Here is an 18601-nt window from a genome sequence, read left to right as displayed (position 1 = left end):
ACCTCCTGGAAGAGGGGCCTCAGACATGCTAACCTGAAGGCAACTGGACCTGGGACTTCCAGCTACCACACCTGTTGTTTGAATGGTCTCATTAATAAAAAAAAACAAAAAACCAGAGCTAGCTATCAGGGTGAAAGCTGAAATATGAGAGAAGCAGAGCAGGCAGCAACTAGTTCTTACCTCTACGAAATCCTCAGTCTAAAGAGAGTGAGTTCCTGTTTCTTCACACCTTATATACTTTTCTTTGCCCAGACATCACTTCCTGGGATTAAAGGCTTGTGTGCTCCCCAGTACTGGGATTAAAGGTGTGTGCCACCACTGCCTGGCTCTGTTTCTAATCTAGTGGCTGGCTCTGTCCTCTGATCTTCAGGCAAGTTTATTAGGTTATACAATATAACACCACACATACCTATGAAAACAGGAGAAGAAAATTGACTATCGCTTCCTTCATTCAAATGATTAGATGCTGACTTTCATATTTTCTGCCATCTAGCAACATTCTAAGCATCCATTCACATCAAAATCAAATTATTTGGAAATAAAAAAAAAATTCCATTAACAATTTGGAGTCTGATCTTGTGTTATGTATGTTAGGGTTGTCAAAATATTTATTGTTGAATGAATAGATAGTGTTAAGTATTGGCAAAATTATTAAGGCCACTCCATGTAGTTAAAAGGGAAGTTTATTTAGTGGTGTAACTTACAAATGAAGGGGTAGGTAGGTTGCAGGGTCTGTAAATCCTGGTTAGCAGATTCTAGAAAGAGAATCTTTTTCTGTAAGCCTTCATTGCTATCTTTTAAAGCCTGTATCAGTCCCAATAATGACTCATCTTTGTTCTTATTATTAAATCAGTGTTTGAACACTGTGTGAATTATTACAGTGAATGTCAAAATGGTACAGGTCAGATATGATTGAGGATGGTCATATATTTCCAGGAAAATGTCATTTATCATACAGGCAAAAAGGTTTTTAAATTCTTGTGAGGGAATGTTGTCAGCCATATTACAATAATTTCTCAAAATTTGTTAGTCAATTTTAAGGTGTAAAATTATCAAGTACTTTTACCTGAAATAAGACACTGCTTTGTCTATCTTACCTTTCTGTGGTTTTAGGGGGTGTAGTAGCACTTTTCAGCCAGCAGGAGGCGTTGATACAGCTCCAAAGCAGGGCCTGCTGGCGACCTTGGCTGCCGGCAGCTGGAGGCAGAAGCCGAGATCGTGGGGAGCTGGCACTCAGGGTGGGGGGGCTCACTTACAGTGGTTTTTCGCTGGTCTTGAGACCCGACTAGCTGTTCCCTTTTTTGGGAATGGAATTGTGTAGGCATTCCCTGGTTATATGGAACTTTGTAGGCAGGTTTAGTCACCCACCAGCTGGGTAGGAGGCTGAGGGTGGGAGCCACTCAGGCCTTTGGAATTTGCCCCACGTTGGGCGCCAGATATTGGTGAAATTATTAAGGTCCAGCAGGCAGCTTTCTCTGGAGAGCTCTGCTCAGTCTGCCTCCAGCATCCAGGGTCTGGGAACCAAGAAAGATGGCACATCTGGATCTTGGGTCTTCAAGGTCCTCTCTTGGCCCCGCCTTGTAGGTGTGACAGTTACCGAAGCCTCAATGGGCGTTGGAACTTCCAGATCAAGGTTAGAATGGCTACCCACTACAGTTAAGTTCTTTAATGTTTGTGAATATCAATCCAATTACTTTTCATTGAGTAGCAAACGCTGGATGACTATAAATGTTGGAATATGAAAAAAAACCATAAAAGTGGAATGTTTTCTTTAAAAATGATTTCTCTACACAAAGATATATAGAATTGGGGCATGGTATTTCATTTCACCAAAATATTGTACATTTTTTAGTCCTGTTTCCCAATTACATGTTTTAAAATAGTTATTAAAATGTTATTTAAGAAAAGCTAAAACCAAGTTTAGAATAAAAATGTAATTAATCATAAATTTATAAAAGCACCATTATGTGGACAATTTTGTAATAAAATAACAAAAATATTACTTAATATATATTACATAGGAAAGTAAACAGCTAAGGTGTTCTAAAGCATGAAAAAAAAGGAAGCAAAACAATGTATTACTTAGAATGAGTAATCATCAAAGGCTAGTTAGGGTAGAATTTGAAGTTTTGGATTGAGCATCTCCACAGTGTTTCTCCATAATGATGGAACTAAGTAATACAAATAAAAATGATCTTTTTTGACAGCACTTAAGGCACTGGGTTAAAGCTTAAAATGCTTAAAGCTTGGTTAACTGATTATATTATTACTTCAAATGAAAAAAGGGTTAAATTTAACTGTGTTCTTAGTATGGTGCTCTTAAGTAGAAATACATTATTCAGAAATGTAAAATAATTAGCTGGGCATCTGTGGCACATGCCTCTAATTGCAGCACTCAGCTGACAGAGGCAGGGGAATCTCTGTGAATTTAAGACTAGCCTGGTCAACAGAGTGAGCTCCAGGACAACTAGGGCTACACAGAGAGACCCTGTCTTGGAAAAAAAAAAACAAAACAAAACAAAATGAAACAAAAAAGAGAAAAGAAAGAGATATAAATAATTGGTCATTTAGAAAAACAAAAAAAATGTGTTATCTATAAATTAAAGTCATATAAATTATTATATAATATAAAAGAGACACTTGTTTCCATATAAGTGATACTTACTCCACGCTTAAAATGACATAAGGAAACTGGAAAAACTGGGAGGGGAGTGGGTGAAAGAGAAGGCCTGAATTTATACCAGATGTCGAAAGTGTCCCTTGGGGTGCATTCATTATGGACATGCACAATTAATCCTTCGGAGACTCGGCTCACGTCACGCCTTCCTTACCTGTTCATTGGCCGACACCTGCACATGGAGCGTGCACCTGGTTGACATGGGAATGACTCCCAACACCAGCTTGTAAAATCCTTTTCTATAAATTTTCCTCTTTAAAAATGTAGCAAAATAATTTCAGAAACAAAGAAAGACACCTACATAAACAAGTAGATCCCTGAAAAGCATAAGCGGCCACCGGATTCAACCAAAAACACACAGGTGGAAGTAGTGTTTAAGGGGCCCTGGAGCACCGTGAATGCTTCTCACAGAGTTAATAGTTCTAGAAACACCTGGTTCTGCAAACGGGCCAGTCCACTGGGAAAATTTTCTAGCACTCAGTGGGTCTCAGAGTAGCTTTAGTACCTCGAATAGGAGCTATGTGCTGATGCAGAACTAAAAATATCTGGGCTCTCAGACCAAACCATCATTCCATGAACTAAATAAACCTTTACTATGCTTTCTAAAAACTGAACCTGTATCGTGAGCAGCAGGACTTAACTATTATGAGACTTGCCCGATGTGGAAAACATGAGTCTGGGTCCACCTTTAGTTTAATGTGGGGAATGAAAGTAAGCATTAGGAGAAGCCACGTTATTGCTTGGATAGGGAATTGGTATTTCTCTCTCTAATTGAGGTACCAAGACTAGTGTAATAATAACTTCACTGAGACAAGAGAGTGGTGGAGAGCATGTGCTACACATTATTCTGTTAATATGCCGCTTTGTTCCTGACCATCTAGATTTTGACTTATGCTACCAAGTTCAGGGTAACATAAATATCCAATTCACTTAATTGCATATTTCATAACTATGACCACTAACTCAAAATCAATAGTCAATAAAGATATATTTTTCAGTTTCCTGCTATTTTACATGCAGTACTCAGTTTGATAGCAGGACTACAAAACAACAAATTAATAAAACAACATTTTCAAGTACTGGAATACATAAATAGAAAAAAATAGATAACCAATCATTTGAAAATCAAACAGAGGCTCATACTTCACATAAAGGGAGGAATGATATTATCTAATGCTAGCAAGAACAAGACTTAGTTCCTGTTTTACCTGCGACTTAGTTCATGTTTTACCTGCTTAGCTTTGAGAGCTGTGACTTCTCAGACCTCCAGACACACACTGTACCCAGATGGAAGAAGAGACACACAAGCACTATTCTCAAAATATTAAGGACTTGGCTAGGAAGATGGGTCTGTGGACAAAGTGCTTGTAACACAAGCGTGACCACCAGAGTCCAGATTCCTAGCTACCATGTAACAGCAGGACAGGTTTGGAGGGTTCCTATAACCCCAGCACTTGGGAAACAGGACAGAAGATCTTTGGGTAAACTGGCTAGCTAGATTAGCTAGAACCAGTGAGCTCCAGGTTCAAGGAGGGTTTCTGCCTCACTAAACAAAGTGTTAGGTGAATGGAGGAAGATACTTGATGTCAACTTCAGGCCTCAGACTCGCATGCCCACAGTATGTGAACACTCATGTACATGCAAAAGGGAGGATCATTCTGGGTTTATAATTCCCACTCTCAGCTTTGTTGATATGGAAGTAAAGATGACTGCATTTCTTCCCATTGCTGCATTGTAGGAATGAGAGGGTATCAAGTACTTACAAGACAAATTTGGGTCACATACAGCAATCATGTGATTGGCAGGTGGGAAGAGTCACCACAGAGGCTGGCTTGTGCCTGGTAGTTCTGACAGAAAGCCAGGGTCTTGAAAGTCTCTCTGAGCACCTGGGCTCTGACACTGATTGGAGGAAAATGGAAGAAAATGGAAGCGAGCTGGCCAGGCATGGATGTGATCGCTTCCGCTTTGTCATTGGTTAGTGGTTTTAAAGTGGCAGGGCGAAGAGCTGTTGGAATAATCCAGGCAGCATCAACAGTAGCTTGGGCTAGGGGGAAAGCAAAGGACGTTATAGGAAGTGGTTGGAATCACTTTATATTTGAAGGGATGTCCAACTGGGACAACACATCAGAGTTCACATCCGGGAGAAAAAAGTGGTGGGGGTAGTGGAGGATGAATCCAATTTTTTTCAGCCTGTGGAACTAGAAAGGTGAAATTGATTTTAGCCAATAGGAATTCCTACCATGAAGTAATACTGAGGAATATCATTTTAATTTATTGTATATGATCATGTCATAATTTAATAGTGACTCAGCTACAGAGATTTGGAGTTAGTTTTGTTCCTCAATTGTTATGTTTGAGAGTGTGATTGACATGCTTGCACAGGGGGACTCACATGAGTACTAACCCCAAGTACATATCTGTCGTTTGTTTACGATATTCTTTTGAATATACCAAAGCACATGAATGTTAAGACCCTTGGTATTGCTAATCTGTTTTGCAGAAGGTTTACAAATGCAACCAGTATATTAGAGCAAAAAAATGCAGAGCATGTATTTTACTTATTGTTTTATTTTAAAGAATAAATACATTTAATTAATGATACTAGACTTAATTAATGATACTAGATGTCAAGTATTTTATATGTTCCTTTTACACATACCATCACACTTTATTCTCATGGTTTTAGGTGGCTGTATCTTACTTTAAGCATGAAGAAATAATCTCAGAGGAAGTAACTGGTATAAAATGTACTAACATAGTAACAAAACTCAAGTAACTGCTTAACTTCAAATTCTTAACACTGTTCTTTGGACTCCTTGTTTGAAAACTTCAACACACTTGTTTTCCAGGGTATTTCTTATATACTATCTCTTATTGAGTTTTTGGAAACTAGTTTTCTTAGTATACTTTCTGTTTCTATAACAAAATAACCGAGTTTGGATGATTTATGAAGAATAGAACTTTTTATTTTGGCTTACTAATCTGGCAGTGTCAATGAATATGGAGCAGCTGCATCTCATAGCAGAAAGCAGAAAGGCAAGTGGCTACATAAAGTAGGAGATAAATGACAAGGGGCAACTTCACCATATAATAATTTTTTCTTATAGTAACTAATCCAGACTCTTGAGAGCGAAACGAAACCAGTCCCATGTGACTCCTCCTCCATGGGCCAAACACCTTCTAGTAGGTCTCTACCTTCTAACTGTGACAAACAAGTTCTCACAAGCTACAGTCTCAAGACAGGATGTGCCAGTTAAAATCTATCTTGAAATTGAGATGTTGAAGCCATGAGTACTTACTGTAACTGCCATTTCATTTTATTTCTGCCCTTTAATATACTCTCATTTTTTTTTAAAAATTAAACTTTATTTTTATGTGAATGTATGGTGTATGTGTGTCTATGTGTATTATTTGGGATGTCTATGCCACTCTGTGTGTGTGTGTGTGTGTGTGTGTGTGTGTGTGTGTGCGCGCGCGCGTGCTGTGGGATGTTCTGTATGCTGTGATGTGTTGCTCTGATTGATTGATAAATAAAATGCTGATTGGCCAGTAGCCAGGCAGGAAGTATAGTATAGGCAGGATAAGCAGAGAGGAGAATTCTGGGAAGTGGAAGGCTAGTAAGATGTAAAGTACTGATAAGCCACAAGCCACATGGCAACTTATAGATTAATAGAAATGGGTTAATTTAAGATATAAGAACTAGACAGCAAGAAGCCTGAGCCATTCGGCCAAACAGTTTAAATAATATAAGCATCTGTGTGTTTATTTGGGTCTGAGTGGCTGTGGGCCTGGGCGGGACTGAAGGTAACTCCAGCTATGTGTGTGTGTGTGTGTGTGTGCTGCTCATGGACAATTCTGTGAAGTAGGTTCTCTCCTTCCACCTTTCCATGGGTCCCAGGGTTGAATTCAAGTGCTCAGGCTTGCAGGCAAGAACGTTTACTCCCAAGCCATGTACTGGTGCTTTGATTTTTAGTCTCTCCTACAGCTCTTTTATTTGGCTTTGTTCACTTTAAAGTCTTAGTATGTGTTCTCCCTTGATATCATTAAAGAGTAACAACTACTTCTCAAAGGTACATTCAATGTACACTTTCTCCATCATTAATTCCTTTTACTCACTTATCCCTTAAAAAATTTTCATGAAACTTTGGAGAAAAATTTTATTTTTATTGTTGATTGTCCTTTCACAAAAGAGCATACATGTAGCTAGAGTTTTTCTGGTCCTGCCTGGCCCACAGTCAGGACAAATCTCTCTAACCCACCAGTCCCACAGAAGCTCAGACCCAACCAAGTAATATTGCTTACAGACTGTACAGCCATGGCAGGCTTCTTGCTAACTGTTCTTATATCTTAAATTAATCCATTTTTATAAATCTATACCTTGCCACATGGCTCGTGGCTTACCAGCGTCTTCACAATGCTGCTTGTCATGGCAGCAGCTGGCAGTGTTTCCCTTCCTCTCAGCCTTCTACTTCCTAGAATGCTCCTCTCTCCTTGTCTCGCCTATACTTCCTGCCTGGCCACTGACCAATCAGTGTTTTATGTATACAGAACGATATCCACAGCGCATACACCTATTTCATTTATTTATTATGGCTGTTTTGAGACTGGGGCTCAGTGTGGAGCACAGTCTGGGTTCTAACTCATGGTCTTTCTGCCTGGGCCCACAGAGTGCTGGAATTACAGACATGCACCGCCATGTCCAGCTCCCCTTTATTGTTTTCTACAGATGTCAGCACACTTTTTCTTTAAAAAGGCAGTTAGTAATATACAACGCCAATTGCAACTCTTGTTAGCATGGTTCCAAAGCAGCTAATGCCTATACACAAATTGTTGCAAAGTATCCTCATGATGTCAAGACTCAGTCTTAAATTTGGAGCAACCAGTATATGTGGTACTGTTCATCTAAGGAAGCTGTGATGTGGGGAAACTCAAAATTAGCTTATCATTTGTGGATAGAGAAACTGAAGAAGCCCGGGAACTACACAAAAAGTGCGTGAATTCCAACTTCATTGTCTCTATGATGAAAAACTTTGAATAGGAATCACACAGAGGAGTCCCTTACCCATAGGGTCCACAAGAGAGGACACAGTGAGAGTCATTTTAGGTCACTAACTCATGGAATGATTTGTCACATAGCAACCAGAACTGGGATAGAATGTGACATGTGGATGTAAAGATGCCATCTCAACAAAATTCTCACATTTGTTGCCTAGTTTTGTTAATGGAAGTGAGAGAAAGTGAGATTCTTATTTCATGGTGGAAAGTTTAGCAGAGTTGCTTATACAAATTACATGAAAAAAAAAGACGTGCGTGTCAGAATCCTGATGATGCAGTTGACAAGATTTTAGGCACAATGTTCAAGTAGCTTCAAAAAAGAGAGAAACATGGGCACATTTGAACGGCAGATTTTGAATAGAATTCAGAGGAACTATAAAGGATGAAAAATAGAATTTTTCCTCTTGCCTTCAAAGTGTTCTCAAAGAAAGAAAGGGACTAAGAACAAAGGCCAGAACAAATTTGTTCTTGTTTAAGGTCATGTCTTATAAAACCATAGAAACAGATACAGATAACATTTGAAGATACAAAGGGCATGCCTTTGAAGGCCTTACATTTTAAAAGTGATATAACATCTCTGAATCTAAAAATTCAGCACACCTATAATCTCAGCACTCAGGATTTTAAAACAGGTGAATGGCCACTTTGAGGCTGACTAGGCTATACAGTGAGTTTGAGGCCAGCCTGAGCTACAGTCATAACACTGTGTATCAAAGCAAAACAGAAAACACAAATTCACAAGGTCTTACTTCAAATACATAACACATATATAATGGAATCACCCTCAGTAAGATTTACAGGAAACTCATAACAACTCCTTGATCTTAAGGAAGGCCCTGGGCTTTCACTACCAATGACAGGAAGTAGAAATGGACTCATCTGCAAAGCAGGTGTCTCTATGTAGAAAACAAAGGATATTGTACTAGGTCAGTGGTTCTCAACCTGTGGGTTGCGACTCTTTGGCAATTCACTATCTCCAAAAACGTTTACACTATGATTCACAACAGTAGCAAAATTATAGTTATGAAGTACCAACAAAAATAATTTTATGGTTGGGGGAGTCACCACAACATGAGGAACTGTGTTAAAGTGCCACAGCATTGGGAAGGTTGAGAATCACTGTACTAGGTGGAGGCAGGAGGCATGGAGAAGATCTCCTAGAGATCAGAACTGAACCTTAATCAAGGAACTAGCAAGAGGAGTCCAGTTTGCTTTCAGAATGGCTGTGCACACATTCCACTCCCCCCTTTTCTGAATGGGTCTTTTATGGTGGTTATCCCAAAGTTCACAGACTTGGCCTCATCTATTTCTCATCTGAGATTATTAAAGAGGAAAATATCCCTAGTTTGTGGGACAGAAAACCGTTGCTAAGAGATTCTTGGTATTTGAAATCCTCTTTGTTTCTCACACTTGGGTATTTTTGCACAATATTATAAACAATTAAAGGAACTTTTATTTTTTTATTCAGTAACTTTTAGTATGGATAGCAGGAGAATTTTTGTTTCATTGTGTGAGATCAGAAATTAAAAATTAAGTTTTAACCTTTGGTAGGAGAACATCTTTGACTATGAAATTTTATTAACAATTACCCATCTCTTTTAAGAGAAAAAAGAACCACTTAGATTAAGGTGGATGTGAAATAAGCCATCTTTCTTTTCATCTAAGACTCCTCACAGAGATGCAAGAAGTGTTAAAACTCCTGGGAATGGGCTCTGCAAACCTCTCTAATACAACACATACATTTCCACAACATTTTGGTATGAAAAATTTAATGGAATATGAGTCAGGTAACCTGGGTTATAGTCCCTAGGTTTATTATTATATGACATTGTGACTCATGCAAATCAATCAGTACCTCATTTTACTCTGCAATACTCCACAACTCTTATAGCTTAACCCAAACTCAGCACAACAGTCTATAGATACTCTACTGCCATCATGGATCAAGTCTCTCAACTATTTACATTCAAGGTTACTTAGCCATTCATTAGTTTTCTGTACCATGTCCACAGGTATGTCTTAAAATATAAGCTACAGACTTTGATGAACATGCACAAATAAAAATTCAACCCATATCTCTACCTGAAACTTTAGGACTAACATTCCTTCAAGTGATTAAAAACAGTTGACTTCAACCTCATTGTAGGTGTAAAGGAATGGTTTTGAAAATATGCTTAGAAAATAAATTCCTCATCAGTGTTTTCTGTCTTTTAGCCCCCAACACAGTTGATCCCACTATTTAAGGAAAGGTCTTGAAAACATAAATTTCTCCAATAGGAGTTAGTCTAGCACTAAAAACAAAGAGAGTTTTTAATAGGGCCTTATTTTTCTGTCTTCTCATTTTTGGCAGTGACTAGTTTTGCTTCTGAAAAAAGTTCCAAATTCATTACACTGCCCTCCATAGAGCTAGGCACATGGTGCAGATAGGCTGTGTCGTAGTTTATGTAGGGCACAGCTGGAAGTGTTAGAAAGAGAAGTGCTAGTACTGGGTGACAGACAAATGGTATTTTTCAAGTTCCATCTTCAGGTGCCCATTACACCACCATGTAGTTTTCTCCTCATTATACTTTAAGTCATCATTGAAATGATCAAGATTAGACAACACATGCCTTTTCAAAGATGAGTCTAATTGGGACTTGAAATTGATATAATTTTAAAACAATTGGATTTGAAGCATTGTTAATATGATGGGTAATACTGAGGGGGCATGTATTGAGAAAATGCATTTCCTACCAAAATTTGGAAGTAATTTACCCTTTTCTATTATTGATTTTCTAATTGAATTTAGAATTGTAATTCTATTTTATCTTATGTTGGTCTTCTACTTGGAAGTCACTCTTCTAAAATGCTATTTAGAATTCAATTAGGTAGCTATTTAGCAATCATGTTTTTATATTTTATTATACCAGAAGGGAAATAGCCTTGTATTCACATGTAAAAATTTAAATAGAAGGCTAAGCCTACTTTATGAGTTAGGAAATAATATTTGTTGCAGGGTGCACTAGATTCTTAGGGGAAGCAGAGTGTATAAATAAATCCTGGTAGGTACTGTCTTTGGTCCAGCCTACATCCCCCTTTAGGTATAAAAAAACCCATATGATAAAAAGAAATCACAAGAAAGGTAATAAGCATGTAATAATTTTGCTATTTGTTATAGAAATAAATGCAATTTCGCCGGACGGTGGTGGCACATGCCTTTAATCCCAGCACTCAGGAGGCAGAGCCAGGCGGATCTCTGTGAGTTCGAGGCCAGCCTGGGCTACCAAGTGAGTTCCAGGAAAGGCACAAAGCTACACAGAGAAACCCTGTTTCGAAAAACCAAAAAAAAAAAAAAAAAAAAAAAAAAAAGAAATGCAATTTCATTAAAATTTTTGTCATATTTCTTAATTTTATGCATTAATATACAAATGTTAGGGTTTTATGCAATCCTTTGAAATAGAATATGTGAAAATAGTTTTTCAAAGGAAAAGTAAAATAGGCAGACTTATATGAACATTTTAAAAATTACATTTATTGTGTGTATCTGTGCATCTGCATGTGTGTGCACCACATAGTGCCATGGTCTAGAGATCAGAGGACACATTGCTAGAGGTTCTCTCCACCCATAAGGTGAGACCCAGGATCTAACTCAGGTGATCAGGCTTGGAGGCAAGTATTACGATAGGCTACCCCACTAGTCCCATGTACGTCTTTGTATTGTTACAAACTATGTGTAAGGATAAACTGCTCTTCTTCCCAGATCATTTCAGTTTCAAGAGACATTGATCAACAACATTTAGGTGCACTCTCTACTCCCTGGCATATAGTGACTATCAGGCTTTTAAAATACTAGGCAAGAAGAAATACTCGGCAATTGGGGCAACTTAATTTGTTACAAATAGAAATGCTTTGAGTCTCCTTGAACATTATTCTTTTAGCCTACATAATTAAGTACAAATTATTTTATTTTCAATTAAGATATAATACATCATTTCCCACCCCAATCACTCTATGTGCACCCTGCAAAAAGTTCATGCCCTCTTTTTATTTAATTATTATCGTTATACATACACATATATGAATGAATATATAAACTCAACCTGCTGTGTTTAGTGTTGCTCACAGTTTTATGGATGACCACTTGGGATTGGATAACCAGTTATGGGGCTCATCCCCAGGAAAGGCCGATTCTTCCTCTCTCAACTGTCAGTGGTTGACTGTAGCTCTTCATCTTGTGGTGGGGCCTCATGAAATTTCCTCCATCCATGTTGGCATGTGAACTGGTGTTGTCAGTGTTTGGGTCTTGTTTAGGCAGCCGTATTGTTGACATTTCATGGGTGCAGCCTTTCTGTCATATATATAGAAGACATAATATAACATCTGAGTTTCTAATCCTCTGGCTTTTCCAACCTTTCTACTCCATCTTCTGGTATGTTCCCTGAGCCTTAGGTGTATGGGTTGTACTGTAGATATATCAACTGGAGTTAGGAACCATATGGTCAATCTTACACACACACACACACACACACACACACACACACACACACACACACACACGAGATAGAGATTTCTTAGATGCGTTTACAGGTTGTGGCCCAGCTAGTCCAATATGGCTGTCCATCAGTGGAAGGTCCAAGAATCAGTAGTTGTCAAGTTCACACAGCTATGTGTTTCAGTTGGTCTTCAGTATATACCACAATTCCAAAACCAGTAGTCTCTAATGCCAGTGAAGGGATGGTCTTGATAGTGAGAACAAGAGCAATCAGGCAAAGCGAGCAAGCTTCTATTTTCCATGCCCTTTATATTGGCTGCCAACAGAAAGCGTGGCTCAAATTAGCCAAGTATCTTCCCACCTCGAAAGGTCCAGATTATAACTTCAAATGATTTAATGAAGGAAACGTTCCCTCACAGGTGTACCTGGCCACTTGGGTGTTAGTTAATTCCAAATGCACTCAAGTTGATAACCAAGAGCAGCCATCACACACCTTTAGGAATGTCTTGCTGTGGTGATCATTGTTGTGGATCCTGGGCATCACAGCTGTGTAGGGAGTTTCTCATACCTGGACCTGCGGTTTTGTTAGATAGTGTATGGCCAAGTGGCATAACTTCATTTAAACTATATGCATATTTATACACATGTACTTAGGTATATTATGTGTGATATAAATATAAAGTAATATAATTGTTTAAATTATATCAAATATAAACATAAAACAGTAAATACAATGTAATATAATTGCCTGTGGGTTTTCAAACCTCCTGGTGTTACTATTCTTTCTCCCTTCTTCTCTCTCTTTATTGTCCTCTTCCTACTGAATTAAAGCCCCCAATTTTCTCCACTTTCCTCTTCATACAACCCAGCCCATAGCATTTTAATAGAAATGCCTGAGTGATTAAATTAAACCCTTTCATTTCTTACCATGGCATGAATCCACAAAGACCTCTTCAGTCAGATTATCTTAAATACATTCTTTGCCATTATTATAAAACCTACCTTTCCTTTTAGGGACAAAGTTTTGTAAGAAACGCTCCATGCTATTACTCATAATAAATACATGTCAAATGAATGAATAATGTTTTAAATCTGTCAAACATCGCCAAGAAAATTTTTAAACCTAAGTCTTTCATAAGGCCAAAGAGAAATACATATGTGAAAATGGATGAGCAATTCTTGGTCTATAAAAGTTTCTTTGTTTTGAATATCCATTTAATTAATGGTAGCATGCAGAGTTAAAGAAGCACTAAAATGTGGTGTTGTGGGTGCCTTGCTAGGACTGTCCTTTTGCTTTCAATGCAGGGTCTCTTCTAGCCCAGGCTGCTCTCAAGCTCCCAGTCTTCCTGACTTTACCTCTCAAGTGCTGGGATTGTAGGTGTGCTCTACTACACCTGGTTAGGGTTTTCTTTCTTTCCTCTCCTGCTCTCTTTCCTCCCTTCTCCTCTCTTTTTCTTTGAGGGGATTGAACCCATCAGCTCATATACATTAAACATTTGCTAGGTTCTAGCCAGGTTTCCTCTCTTCTCAGGCTCAAGGACATTTAGTTTTACAGCAGGAATACTGTGGCAGAGTGATTGATCACACAAATAAGGCTGGGTTTGATGGAGTCCCTCACTTTCCGGGCTTTAACCATGCAAAACTGCTGTCGATGTAGATTGGAAAGGCATGGCACATCAGCTATTTTCTATTGCTCTGCCCAGTCCTTGAGGGCTCAGGGGCAGGTTATTTCCTTCCTTTGGGGCTGAATATCCTCATCTATTACATGGAGAAAATAAGTTTACCTCATAGAATGATTAAAAGAATTACATATAATGGTGTACATGCAATTATTTGCACAGTGCCTAGCTATGGTCCTTAGTTCAACACAACACACTTATTATTCCAGCAATACCACCCCTGTGGTCTCAACAGTGACATTCAGCAGCAGCAGAGGCAGCAGCAGCAGCAGCAGCAGCAGCAGCAACAGCAGCAACAGCAGCAGCAGCAGCAGGAAATATTAGCCTTACTGTGAGTCCACATTAGGAAGTAAGTAAATATCAGCACCCACAGACTCTTCTTCAGCACAAGGTACATGTGCTTCTAGAATGTTCTAAGAATGGGGCTGGCTGAGTTCAGATTTGCAGATGTAGACATCTATTTTCCATATCAACTGCCAGCCTGCTGCTGGGGACACAGATTCATTATCTTTCACTGTAGTTTGAGAGAGGTTAAAAAAAAAGTGAAAAGACGTTTTCTAACCAAACGTTTTGTTTTTTTTTTAAATGTCCCCTTTCTTTAAATTCTTGTCTATCTTCAATTTATTTTTTATTTTACCGATTCATTTCAAGAATCTAGACTAATACACACTGGTCACCTCCCATTCCCCACCTTCACCGCCTGTGACTGTTTTCCAGGTCTCCTGCCTCAGTCTTTTCTATGAGCTTCCATATGGATCTCTGTTGATGTGCTCTGGAGCTGCAGAACCACGGAATGCCATCTTGTGGATCCTAACAATGGATGCCTCAGTTTCCCCACATGGCATATAAGAATTCCAGTCTGTACTTCATAAAGTTAAAAAGTGTAATGTTGATAAAGACTTCTACCATAATCATGAAACTGGCATTTCAAAAGGAAACAAGTGCTCACAATGTTATGCAAATTTTAGCCACTTTAAAATTATTTTCATTAGCCTTTTCCCCTGTTTCTACCAGAAGGAAACCAAATGATGGAATATTTGAGTAATTTGTGTAATATGTCACAGATAAGAGTTGGGGAACTGGTTTAGACCTAAGTCTGTTCTTATATCCAAGCCTTGTTTTGGTCAGATTTCCCTTCCATATTCTCCCACAAACCCCGGCACATATCACTAGGGGATAATAAGAGTCATATACTTGGCTTCCTTATTCTAAACTGTGGACAATTTATAGGAAGGGAATATTTTTATTGCTTCTTTTTAATTCCAACTCAGACATTTAGTTGATTAAATAACTAAGCATTATTTTCCCCATATTAATCTACTTGATACCTCCCCCCATATTTCTATCATTTGATATCTTTTTGACAACTTTTAATTAAGATCTCAGGATCTCCTAGAGATCTTGTGTCATGGGATCTTCACTTGCTCGAACAGTGCAACTGCCCCTCATATCACATCTAGAATTAACCCACAGATTACAAAGGCCCATGTGTCCATGTGCCGGATCTGGATTGCCCCAAGATGGAAGAGAGTTACAGACTGGGAACGAAAACAACAGCCTGCACTAGCAAAGAAGGATCAATAAGCCCCCCAAAAAACACTGTGATAACAGACCTGTGGGGCAGGTTGAAAGCGGGTGCAACATGGTTTGTGACATGAAAGAGGAAAGCCTCTGGATCCTGGCAGCATTAAACCTCAGAGATGGGTGACACAAGAGGCAGCTTGGTTCAGGTTCAAATGCACCATTTGTAGGAGTTTAAGTTTAATTTCTTTAAGTTTAAAATTCAGAAGGTTTAGTTCCATGAAAGCCCTCGTGGATGCTTCTGTAGAAGTCGTGATTGATTGGTTATAGCTCTTGTGCTAAAGTTTCTATTGTTTTTTTGTTTTTCATCCTGTCTGTCTTACCACTGCTCAGCATGAAATCCAGAAGACAACAACATCTTTGTTTTTCTTGTTATCATCACTGTTATTCTTGATATGTTTATTAAGTACCTATTATGAATCACAGATCAAGGAAGACATAAAATAAGCAAATGTATTGTAATTCAAGGAGATGATAAGTACAATGAAGAAAAATAAGGCACGGCAAGGTGTAAGGTATGGAGTACTAGAAGGCTGTAGCTGTTTTATATGGGTAACAAGACCTGAAGAGAGTGAGGAAGCCTTGCCACCTGGTCATTTGGGTGAAGAGTATTCCTGGCTATGAGAATAGTAAGTCCAAAGTCCTTTAGGAGACAATTTATGTGTTTGAAGAAAAGCAAGATGAGTGGAAGAGAAGGAGCTAAGGGCAAATGGTGATGATGTTGGAGAACAGATGTGGACCATATTAGACTTACGTTTTAACCAATAGAATAATGGCGGTGGGACATGACCTCTCAAGAGGAGAATAGAGAGCAGAGAGATAGATATAGAAAGGTCAGGTTAAATGCTGCTGAAAATGATCCAGTGAGAGTGTTGAAAAATGTTCCATCTCTACGAAACTTCCTTCCCGCTACCTAGAATATATAGTACCAGAAAATGTTATACATAGTACCAGAACGTGTTATGAAGGCTACTGGGGAGAAAAGACATCAATGGTCTTATCCAAAGCTGTACTCTTTATATTACACTGCTGACCTACCAGCATGATGTGCCCACTGGTGCGATAATGGCATGGTAGCTAGGGAAGGAACTAAGTGCTTTGTGGTTAAATATGAGGCCTACTACACTGGAGCTGTATTTTATGTCTGGAGCTGAAAACATGGTCCAAAGCCCATGACTAGGGCGAGCATAGTCCCCGGTGGAAATCTACTGTTGTTTTCTTGCCAAATGGTCATGCTGTTAACCTACATTATAAATATTTGTGTTTATGTCCATATATGAGCTGCAATTAACTTTGGTCAGAGAAGCTTCTGTTTTTGAAGTGGTCAACATGCTAACTATAAATAGTCCCAAGTGCTTGGCTGTGGATGGGTCATCTAGACCAACCTCTCACCATCTAAGGTTCAGGGAACTTCATGCAAGAGGGGGTGGAAAGACTGTAAGACCTAGCAGGTGGGAATGAGAGCTAAGAAATGATGACCTCTGGATATGACATGGCTGTTGAATACATCAACTCACAGTAGCTGTGGTTCCCTACATAAGCCAGTCAAAATTCCAGCACATATGTGGGAATGTGACCCTCACCTGTCAGAGGAGCTATTGGCAGTTGACAACTGCTGAGGGAGGGGTAGTCATTCTCCTTTTGAGATGTGGACACTGAAAGGTGCTCATGTTCCAGCATAGGGCCACACATTTCCATTCATATGCAAAGCACTATTTAGGCTCAGAAACAATAAGTTAAATAAAAAGATAGCATAAATCTCGGAGGGAGATGGGTGCGGTTCCTGGGGGGGGAGGGGTTGAAGGGAGGTTTTGTTGGGTGGATATGATCAATATACTTTGTATAAATGGATGAAACAATCAAAGAATAAAAACATTATCCAAAACAAAGAATTGCTCAGACTTCGAACATATCCTGCAGGCAAAGACAACAGGCTGGACTGCTATAGTGAGGAAGGGAGCCAAGGATGATCTGATATCCTTAGGCCTGAGGCTTTAGGAAAATAGAGCTGCTATTGACTGAACTAGGGAAGGCTGTGTGTGGAGGAGAGGGTTTCAGAGTGCATGGGAAGTGGGAGGCAGCAACAATTTCATTTCATCATAAGGAGGGCAGCACTTTTCATTTTCAAATGTAAACAAGTCTAGAGAGCTTTAATTTAGTCGTTTTACCTTATTCTGCACAGAATTTCTTCAGGGGGTCTGGTATCTTTAAGATACCAAGTAAGGTTTTTGTCTACCATAAATTAAAAGGACAATAAGTTGAAGTTGCTCATGATAAAATAGAAAATCTCTATAGTCAATCGGCATACACACAAATTTCATGGATTTGTTTTTCCTGTTTTCTTAACAGGAATAATTTTTTGGTACAGAGGCCAGGGAACATATGTTTAACTTAAATAAAGAAGCAGCTACTTGGGGTTTTAAAAAGTCTGGGGCAAGATTACATCAATGGAAAGTTCTTACTGAGCACCGAAGCACTAATGTGTGGGTGAGTTAGGCCACGGACTGAAGAATATTCAGGATGTCCACCAAGTGAGACTCTAGCTGCTTTGGTGAGTCAAAATATTCTGGTGGCTTTCTCTGTGTGACATAAAGAGGAGGATGTGTATGAAGGGCTTAGGGACTCTTTCAGCCACAAGGATATTAAATGTGGACTGGCCATATTTATCCCCTATTTGTGCAACTGAGGGTTATTGGATTGGGATTTACTTTTTGTATCTTGGCTCAAGTGCCTTTTTCCTTAACAAATAAATTGTCCTCATCAAATCAAATAAATCAGAAACTCGGTTGAAGATGCAACTCAGTGGTAGAAAACTTGGTAGCATGCTTAAAGGCCATGGGATGAATGCCCAGCTCTGCCTGAATTGAAACAAACAAAAATCAACCAGAAACTTGAAATCATCGTTGTGTTTAGTCAAAGTGTTACTAGGCAGTAAAACCCTCACAACTCATGTTCTCATAGGAAAGTCATTATGGGCTCAATAGGCATGCACATAATAAGGGTTCCTGTGTCTTTAGCTTGTGTCCAACAAATGTCTGTTCATCAGTCAAACAACTCTTAGAGGTAAGTCTCTCTGACCAATAGCAACAACAGAGCAATCTTGTTCTAAACATAGAAGCAATTTTAGGGCCTGTTTCA

The sequence above is a fragment of the Peromyscus leucopus genome, chromosome 17, assembly GCF_004664715.2.
Source record: "Peromyscus leucopus breed LL Stock chromosome 17, UCI_PerLeu_2.1, whole genome shotgun sequence".
NCBI classification, from domain to species: Eukaryota; Metazoa; Chordata; class Mammalia; order Rodentia; family Cricetidae; genus Peromyscus; species Peromyscus leucopus.
This window is presented reverse-complemented; position numbering follows the sequence as displayed.